The sequence below is a fragment of the Crocodylus porosus genome, unplaced genomic scaffold (genome assembly GCF_001723895.1).
Source record: "Crocodylus porosus isolate Cpor-Errol unplaced genomic scaffold, CroPor_comp1, whole genome shotgun sequence".
NCBI lineage: Eukaryota > Metazoa > Chordata > Crocodylia > Crocodylidae > Crocodylus > Crocodylus porosus.
Window position 1 is genome coordinate 63,628,348 of NW_017728949.1, and position 10,926 is coordinate 63,639,273.

Below are 10,926 nucleotides of genomic sequence, written 5' to 3' on the forward strand. Positions count from 1 at the left end.
AAAGAAAATATGTAATTATGCATGCCACGATAAGGGCAATCAAATCCTGAGAGTGATCTTAAAGCCCTTAATCTTCTACGCAGTCCCACTGGCCTGGGTGTTCCCGCAGGAGTGAGGGGTGCAGAAGTGCAGCTCTTCATAAGTTTGGGCATGAACTAATCAAAATCAGGGTGAAGAAGGATTTTCTTTTTGTTTTAGAGATGCACTTCTGCTATGAAAATCATTAATAGTTGAGGGCCAGAGTCAAAGTCCACTTTGATAAGGGTCCTGATAGCTCAGCTGTGGGATGACATAATTAGCCACACGTATTGTGGGTGGTGTTTGGCTTCCTCTAAAGCATGGGCGACTGGTGCCTCCTGAGTCTCCGGGGGCACCTGCAGAAGCCAGCAGCCGCATCAGGGATGGAGCGGGTGAGCACTTGCAGATGCTGCTGAAAGCATTGGTGGTGGGGATGGCATGTGCCCCTCTTTGTCCCCATTACCAGTCGCCTATGCTATAAAGTACCCGGTCTCCAAGTGATCGGGAACACTTGGCAGATCACAGTTCTGATTTGACAGATCACAGTTCTGATTTGAAATAGTGGAAGCTACTTTTTTAGGATGCCTAATGGCAAAGCACATGAAATTAAGCAGATTTATTATCATATCAATAAATATATTTAACTACGTCCAAATAAAGGGAAAAACCTGACTTCAAATTTCCCCTACGCCTCACTTTTTACCTCCAAAGAATTTCAAAGGTGCGGATGAATATCTGTGCTGACGTCTCCATCCATTGCACATTCGGAAGCTGAAAAACCTCCCGTCCGATGTGAGATGAAGTTGAAGTGTCCGTCCAGATTTTAAGAGTTTGCTGTTAACCTCCATGCTTTCACGGCTTTAAATCAAGGCTTTAATATCACTTTCATGCAGCATTTGTGGTACATCAAAAAGAATTTGATATTTAAAACAAAAGTTATTAATGATTTCCAAGGTGATACGGTGTTATGTTTTTAACCTCTTGAAGACAGCACAAATTACTTCTAAAATGAATATCGTTGAGCCTGAATTTCATCCTTGGTGGGTTAGGATACAGACGGGAGTTTAAGATGGCATGGGTGGCGGACCCTAAGTGTTCTAATGCTTTTAAGGCTAAGAACAGAAGGAGCACAACAATATGACTTGGATTAAAGGACTCTGATAAAGGACTCTAAATTAAATACTTTCTGATATTAAAATTCTTCTAAGCCAACCCACTGGAGAGCTATCCACTGGAGAGGTGCTTTCCACTGTGTGAATATTCATTAAGCCCTCCTCAGTGTTTGCAGCACTAGGGGCTGGAAAGTGAAATGCATTTGCTTTGTACTTTCATCCATTTGCTGAACTTCAGCACCATCTGTCGTTGAAACTGGGAACACAATTCTTTCCCCTGTCATTTGTAAAAAAGCTGTGGTGAATGCCAAATGTTATAGAATTATTTTTAGCCTTCCTATATTTAAATGTGGTTGTAAGTGATGCGATGAAAATTGCATCTGCCCATAATGCATCCCTCCCAAAGTGCACTAGGCAATTAATACTATTGTCAGGAAGTTTTTATATAGTTCTAAAGATACCAAAGGACAGATTCTATGCCATCTTTTGGGTGTGTATAAGAGGATTTAGATGCTATGCGAGTCTATCCTGCTTGAGTCCCAGAAAAAAAAAAATCATGCACAATGTAGGCATATTGTCCGCAGGGCCGGATTAACTTTTTAGGGGGCCCGGGCAAACACATTTGTGGGCCCTGGGCCTGTCGAGACCCCCTTCCCCACCCTAGCACTGCCCGCCGTGTGGAGCAGGGCTTGGAGGCACTGCTAGGAAGAAGCCACCATGGTGGCGAGGCTGTTGGAGGGGAAGGGAGAGGAGGAGGATGGGGCCATCATGGTGCTGCCACGGCAGGGTGGCCTGGGCACCCCCCATAGCTCAGGGCCCTAGGCATGTGCCTAGTTTGCTATGCATTATTCTGGCCCTGATCCTCTTCCCTTCTGCTTTTTTGTGATTCAGTGTTCAGGTTGCAACAAAAGTAGATGCTCTACTGGCTTTTTACGGACTTGAATAGCATGGACTAGAATTGTGCTTAGATGCTTAAATTTGCTTGGAGCTCTAATTAGTCCATTTCCCTTGAATGCAGGGAGTTAAAATAAAATGCCTAATGACTTCAATGGGAAGAGGATTAGGCCTTTAGTAGATAGTACTGCAGTTCTATGTGCATTAACACCTCCTATGGCAGGGGCAGGCAATGTCCAGCCCATGGGCCAGACTGGGTCCATGGTGGACTCCATTTCCCAACAGCCACTGCCTGTGCCACTGCGAGCCAGTTTCCATGGAGACCCCAGGAGCGGTGGAGCCATGACAGCACGGGGCCAGGGTTTCCTGGATACTGGCCCCAGAAGCACTTGCAGCGCGTGCGGCAGGGTGGGGAGCTCCTCCAGGGCCAGGATCCTGCAGCGGTGGTAGCATGGTCCAGAGCTGGGGCAGAGCTGTGATCCTTTGCCCGCACACCCCAGGCAGGGATGTGCAGGCAACAGATCGCGGCTCTGCCCCAGCTCCAGACCACACTGTCACCGCTGCAAGATCCCAGCTCCGGCCCTGGAACAGCTCCCTGCCCTGCCGCACGCCCTGCCAGCACTGCTGGGGCCGGTCCCCATGGAAACCCTGGCCCCGTGCTGGCCCAGGCATGCCGCTGCTGGGGTCTCCATGGACACCAGCCATAGCAATGCAGGCAGGGGCTCCTGGGAAATGAAATCCGGGCACCGGCCAGATCTGCCATTTTACCCACCCCTGCTCAAAGGCAAAGCACTCCTATCACAGCTGCACCATCTTTAATATTCCCAGTGATGCTGGCATTGAAGACCCCGTTATTTCCTTTATGTATGTCCTGTTCCTTGCTGCCGTCTTGGTTTTCCTTACAAATGTTATGGCTTCCCCAAACATATTAGCTGCAGGGTATTTCTGGGCTCATTCATATTCCTTTTAAAAAAGCACCTTCTTCCTTCTTGTCCAGGGGACCTGAAAGGGGAGAAAATGAGTTAGAATTGGGGTGGAAGAAAGGAAATTAAGAGGAGCAATCAAGATGTGCACATACCATGATGGGTACCCATGTTATCTCATGCTTTCTCTCCCCTTCCTTGCCATGACTGCAATTCTGTGGATAGTAGGTAAACCTGTGCTTACATTTATCCTCTAGTCAGGGCAACACTTATGCTTAACTTTAATTATGTGTTTAGGTCTTACTGAAATCAATGAAGCTCCATCCCTGGAGCCTCGGTGCTAGATGTACAAGCACAGCACAAAAGGATCACCCTTCTCCAAAAAGGGTATACCCTAAGTGATACACTACCTACTGACTTTTGTGAGAAATCTGGGTAATTTGTTTGGCTTGAAAAAGACTAAATAAATAAGAGCAACAATATGTTCTTTCTGTTGCATTGGATAAACAGAAGTGCGGATAACTGTTTGGGTGCAATGGGAAACATCACTATAGCTAAATAATCCAAATCCCAACAACCTAGTTTGTTACCAAAAATATAAAGAAGATGCTCATAGTTGAAAGGTTGATGCATCTTTGGGTGCAGACAGAGATAGGGGGAAGTCAGTAAAAGCAGTCTTTTTCAATTATTTATGCATGTTTAGTGGTCTATCTAAGAGCATATCAGGGCAGCTGGGCAGCTCCTGGGTGTGGATGGTGCGGTCAGCTGGCAGCAGTGGTGACTATTATTCTTCTGCCCCTAAGCTGGTACCCAAGGTTGTTACTCTGAGCACCCCCCTATAGTTCTCGTACTTTTCTCATCTGATAGCGCTTCTTTTGGAGGCTTGATTCAAAGCCCATTGCAGGCAACAGAAATCATTACAGTGACTTTGAGAGGTTTTGGATAAGGTCCTTAAAGTAATAGCTGGCATGCAAACTAAGGCAATGTTACGAGCCTAACCAAATTCCCTGACCAGTGGGTTAATGTGATGGCCTGCATCAGTAGGTAAATAAGTTTTTTCCTCTTCAATGATAGCATCACATAATTACCTAAATTCAAATTATGGCTATGTTATTTTCCCCCCGTAGTATCAGGTACAGCAATCAGGCACACAGGGAGCTCACTCAACTGGATGGACCAGTTCGATCACATGTGGCAACTCCTACTATCACCTTAGTTTACTGACAAATTTTTATTACCAAAGAGTTTGATAGTCAATAAAGCTGCCGATAAACAAGATAGAGTCTATCTTGCCTCGTGTCTCAGCAACAAAATTGCAGTTCGCTCCTGATCTCAGAATTGTTGTCGCTACTGGTGGCAAGTTAAATGGCAGAAAGCACATAGCTCGATTTTTCAGATACCACATTGAGCTGCCATCCTGGTAGTTATAAAAAACTCATTTTGCCTTCTAAACAGAGAAAATTTGAGATGGAAGTCAGTGAAGAAACATAGGTACAGAACAATATTTAAAATGAAGCTTTTGAGAGCAACTCGCTTTTCCTTGGAAATTATAACATGATTTGGGATATTTAGTTGCTTTGATTTCTGGTCAGATTGGCTGCTTTTGGAGAGGTGGAGGGCAGGGGGTGGAGATTGTTGGGTAGGAGGGAGGTTTATCATATTCATGTTTGCATCCTGTAAAAAAACTTCTGTTATGATATTATGAAATGCAGTTAACACAATATAACTTAACGCATACTTGATCTTTTGAGGAATTCAAAGCCCACAGATCTAGACAGAAAACTAAAGAGCAGAAAAGAAAAGAATATCTTTCTTTTTTTTCTTTCATTGGGTGTATGCTAAATCACAGCTCTGGCTCAGTTTCCTCTGGGAAACTGGGTAAGTGGGTTAACGTCTCCTTTGCCTCAGTTTCTCTTGTGGGTGTCTACCTTGAAAACCAGCTGCCCATGTATCTGCCCCTTTTATATGCAGACAGGCTACAAAGCAGCGACCTTCTCAGACCCATCCAGTTCCTCTGACCCTGGAAATGTTGCCAGTGCGATCACTGGCACGCCCGCTGTACTTGCTACCGCAATGGTCTTAATGCCTAATTCCTTGGGACCTGTTCTGGAGTGCCTCATTCTCCCCGCCTGCTTCACAGCTGTCAGCTTGAACTATCTTGCTTTCCACACATGGAAGGCAGGGTAGATTTCCACTGTACACGCTACGCCAGTGGTTTGCAACCTCTCTAGACTCAAGGCACCCCTCATTTGACGCAAGGCACCCCTCAACAATTTTTTGTGAAATGTGTGGTGCCCCATTAAAAAAAACTAATTACTTATTACAGTGCTTCTCTCCTTGTACAGAGGCCGTGGAACAGCCAGGTGGGACGATCCTGAGCCTGCTTTTCTTACCTCCTTACCTTGGAGCCTGATCCTGCCCTTATCTGCTTATTGCTTTACACCCATCAAAAGAATTCGTGGCACCCTAGGGGGCCCAAGCACCCTGGTCTAAATACATCAGAGGTGCATAAGCTTTCATAAGCAGCAGCTTTCTTCAGCAGCTACTATTCATCAGACTCCATGCACAGCCCTGGCCCTTTCTCTCTTAGCACTTGAGGATGGTGACCTTTCCTCCATGCTGTTACCTCTACTCCACCACAGGCTGCCTTTTGGTTTTTTGGTTTGCCCTGCCCAATCCCATCCCCCATCATGTCCCATTTATCTGCTAAAAGTGGTTCCTGGATGGGATTCTCAGTCCCCAAACCACTCCAACAGGCCTTCTGGAAGCATCAGCTGTAGTTGCTGCTCCGTTCTGTTTTCCACGTGAAATCCAATGTAGATGGCTCTACTGAACCATTTTTGTACCAGTTGTGGGCAAATCCCAGCAGAAGGACAGAGAGGTGGGCATCCAAATTGTCTTAGGCACTGAGGAAGTTTGCCAGAGAAAAACAGAGAGTCGTATGTCCTCCTTTAAACCTGTAGCAGGGAAGGGATGGAGAAGGTTCGAACTTGATGCTCAGCAGAGCAATAAGAGAGGTAAAAAGATATTCTTCTCTTTGAAGACGGTGTAGTCTCAGAATCAAGTGGTGCAGCTGTATTTTCCTTACAAGAAGCCGTTATTAGATTCTGGCCAGTTTTGCTGCAAATCGACTGGGCTATGCTGACAATTTCTAGCATGGCATTAGGAGGACATTGCTTTCACTGCTGACCCTTGAGCCTCAGACACATCCCAGAACTCTTCCAAGCATAAGCAAAGCGGGGAAGAGAGTGATATTTTGGTTTGTGAGCCTTCAGAGACTGGAAATCATTTTAATTTACAGAAAGTCTGAAAAGACAAGGAGCATAGGTAACCGCAGATTATTGTCCAATGTTGATAGAAATGTTTTGTTTTTTTTTCACTAGAAGTAAAAATCAACAAGTCCTGGAAGTTAAAAGGCATCTTCCTCCATTGAAAATAGTTCCTGATAACAGGCCATGCTTTTAGAATATACGATATAATCCCTAGCATATTTCTTCCAGCCTTTGCAACTCCCAAGAAAGGTGGAGAAAAAAGAGATATTACTAATACAACAAAAGGTCCTAATTAGTTTTGAGCAGTAATGAAACTTCCTACATCAGTCACTAGAATCATTCAAACATTGCTATTTGTGGGGTGCCAAATAATAAAAATGCTGACCCCCTTAGAGGTAAATCTTTGCCTTAAGTGGCCTTGGTATAAGGCTGGGGAGCTGCATGTGTCAAGTTTTACCATCATTTTTGCAATATTTGATATTCTTAAATTTAACTCACGGAATCAAGAGATTAGGAGAGACGGTCAGTCTTTTTTTTTTTTTTTTTTTAAGGAAAGGTTCTAGTTCTCATGGTTGTAGAGAAAAACTTAAAAATACAACCTAAGAACTCCTGAAAGGCCCAAATGCCACAGGAGAAATATAAAAGTAATTTAGATTCATATTTTTTGAAATACACAATTTAAACTAATCGTGGTATTTTGGAAGCCTGTGATTTTTGAATGTGTGAGGATGGCAACGCTGGTGAATCTAAACCTAAAATGTAATAAGCCTAGACCCACCCTGATAAGATTTAGTGCAAGGAACCAACTGGAAGTAGGGAGAAGACTGAGTCATTTCTCAGAGCCATGGGACGATGGCCCTGCCTACAGAGGCCCTTATAAACCTAGAGCAAACAGCAGCAAGCTGTCTGGATACCAGGCTGCTTTGCTGTACCCCCAGCCTGCTTTGAATGTCTCACCTAAACTTGACTTTGGTTTCTGAACTTTGTTTCTAACTCTGATCCTGCAACTCTGATTTCACCTTTGGACCTTAGCTTCTGACTTCGGCTCTGGTTCCTCAGTTTATGGCTGGCCCAGCTTTTCTGTGGACTCTGCTTAACTCCAGACTATGTCCCTGACCCAAGTTTCTGGACCCTGCCATCGCCACACAGATGTTCTGCCCACTCCCTGGTCCTTTACATAAAAGTATTAGGCGTTTTCTTTAAACAGCATAAGGATCCTGAAACTTAGCCAAGTTCAGATCAGCCAACTCAGTTCTAATAGTAAGGGTGAGAAACAGTATCAGACAACACCAGTTGTGGTTACCGAACATGCAGCAGGATTGAACAAGACTGAGGCAAATACTCAGTCTGAACAAGTAGTAAAGTACTGGACAAGTATTGGACACGTACTTTTTTGGTATAAATGAAATACGATCCTTGGCTTCTTTCAAACCCACGATTAATTCCTACATGACCATCACAAGATGCACAAATAACAGCAATAGTGTCACACTACACGATTAGTAAAATGAGATAATCTTGTTGAGAAGACTCATAAACTTACTGGGAGACACTTTACTGCGAAGTACATGTGCACTTGTGCACATACTTACTGCACAGTAAACCTTGCTAATCATGAGTAAATTTGCTACCTGCAAATGCAAGTAGCAAATTTACTTGTAATTACTAACTGTGCAGTAGTGCTCATGTAGACGTGTGACTGGGAGCAAAACTGTTCCCAGTCAGCTGGCCATCAGGGGGTGGGAGATTGCTCCCTGCCCCCAAGAGCCGTCTGCTGCCAGGGTGGGCTCTGCCACCAGAGCCCAGGTGGGGACTATGCTCCCTTGCCATGGCAGCAGGGAGCTCAAAGCCCTCCACTCCAAGCACGCAACCAGGGAGAGTATAATGTTTCATAATACTTGTCAGTCTATCAAATGATGGATGAACATACCAGATATCTCTCTGCAACAGCAGTAAAATCAGCAGTGAAATACTGAGCTATGTTGACATTTCTGGTTGCGAGAAACCAGCACTCACCCCAATGAAAGATGAGGGGTCACAGTTTACATATCTTTTAGGACAGAGATTAGCAACCCCTGGCATGTCTGCAGAGCATGGCACATGAGGCCATTTCGCTCAGCATGCCACAGTTGGCCCGGGCTCTGGGCAGCTGGTGGCCGGGAGGCTGCAAGCCCTGCTGCAAATGGCTTGAGCTCCACAGCTGGCAGCAACTGCCTAGAGCCCAGGCCAGCAGGGGCTGCAAACAGCTGCACTTTAGCCGAGTTGCATGGCCGTGGCAGCTGCACACGTGCATCTGGGTGAAAGGTGGGAGAGGGGCTGGGGTTGCTTTGCTCCAAACACTCCCCTACCATCTGCCCAGAGGCACACATGAACCCATTGCTGCCATGGAGCCTGGATGGGGCTCCAGACCCTGATGCAGCTGTTTGCAGCCTCTTGGCTGCCTACCACAGCCAGCCCGGGCTCTGGGCAGTTGTAGCAGACAGCCAACATGTTGCAAACAGCTGCACTGGGCTCTGAAGCCCTGGCACCAGCTCCATGCTGGTGATGACTGCATGCGTGTCTCAGTGCAGATTGGGGAAGGAGCCAGGGCAGCACAGCTCCAGCTATCCACCCTGAGGCATGCATACAGCTGCTGCCAGCAACGAGGATCAGGGCCCTTGTGGCTGTCCCACAGTCTGTCCCTGGCATGCCAAGTTGAGGCATGGGTCAGGGTTGGGGTGTCTTTGGCACTCTGGCCACAAATGTTGCCGACCCCGGTTTTAGGATTTCTTATGATGTCTATAGTCTCATGTAGACATCATGATACAATTGTATACTAGGTCACAATTTGAAAAAGTAATCTTCATTATCACAAAGGCTAGTACTTATTTTATTAAATGAAATCTTATGGATCAAAATTATGTGATCACATAACAAAAACTTAACAATTATGTAGCCATTTTTAATGACTGCATCGTCATATTATTCCCTGGGTAACATTTAAATAAGAAACTTTATTGGTTCACTTATTCCTGATTTTTATTCCATTTTGATTTCTTTAAGGTCAAGAAACTTGACAGAGCTTTTAAACTGAGCTAGCTGTTCTGCACAAATTGGGAACCCCTGATCCTCAGGAAAATTCACCTTCTCTGTGCCTAAGGGAGAACTAACAGCATATGAATAGTAGTGTTTTACCACTTTTTGACAAAGAGTTACGCAAATTTGGGGGCTTGTGGGTTGCTTTGAAACTGATGATGGAGTAAGGGTTTTGTTCAATACAGTCCTACTCATTTACAGAAATGGGTGAAATTCCAAGTCTCTGAGTACAACAAGACCAAAACAGAAGGAAAGCCTGTCTTCATTGAGAATTCCCGGCCCTTTTCAAGTCATCACTTTGCCTAAAAGTTCTCTCCCATAGCTTTGCTCAACATCTCATTCCCAGTGCCTATTCTGAGTTTGTCCTTGGCTTTTTTCACCGCTATGTCTCTCACGTTTGCCTTTCTGCTTTGCTTTCCACACTCAACATTCACAAAACAATAACCAGCAAAACTCTTCTGTCCCCACATTGCCTTGATATGCCTGTGCTTTAGGTGGAGGCTGATTCTGTACCTGGCTCTGTAAAGGAATATAAATATTTCTTAACTGAAGGGTGATTATATGCAACCAAGAACAAAGTTGTCTTCAGGGAAATTAAAATACGAGCAAGAGGGAAAGGATGAAAGATCAGGGGGTCCCAAAGTTTTTATGCTGTGGTCTGGCAACCCACGGCCTGGAAGTGGCCACGGCCCAGCAGTCACAGACAACCTCAGCCAGGATTTCTGGCTGGCAGACAGGTAAGGATACCCCCACTGCCCAGGTGGAGGGGGTCGGCCAAACCCTGAGCTGCTGCGGGCCCCATGGAAGGAGTCGCGGACTCTTCACCCACCATTGTGGGGCCACGGTTTGCCGTGGCCCGTTCTGGTCCAGCAGCCGACCGTGCTGTGGACTGGCAGCCGACCCACCACGGCCCGGGGATTGAGAAACCAAGATAATACATTTCCTACCTATAAGGAGAAGATGAAAATAAACCTAAGTCCCCTGCTTTATAAAAACTGGTTCTATGCCACTCAATGATCCATTATAGAAAGCAATAGTATTATTTCATTCTCTGATCTTCAGAGTAACCTTAAGTACAAGCCTGTGTCAACAAGTGACATTGGATTGGCATTTTGATGTTCCACAGTTATTGTCTGTCAGTGATCCCAAAGTGGCCGACAAAAAGACCAAATAAGTCAAACTGGCTTATAAAAAGATATTTCCTTCACTAGCCAATACCAGAAAGTCAACCTGGGACCTGAAAGTCAATCCACATTCTTTGTGGCTTGTATATCTCTACCACCAGTGACCCTAACTCAGATTGAGGTGGAGTAAGGATCTGGTTCTAGTGCAATGGTTTGCTTCCTGTGTATCCTTTCAAATAAAGATTCTAGAACTGGGACTAAGTTAATCTTTCTGTGGGTGATGTCTGAGTCAGAAAAGAACTGGTTCACTCACAGATAGCTTTATTTTTTCTATAGACATAGCATAAAAAGTAGCAAAAATGTATTTCTGTCATGAGAGTTAGCAGCTGTCACTCCGAACAGTCAAGGAAGCAAATCTGTTGAGTAAGAAGCTGCTATTTTTGCACAGTTTGTTTTCTAACAGTGAGCACACTTCCTGATGAGACAACCATCAAGATTCGACCTTGAC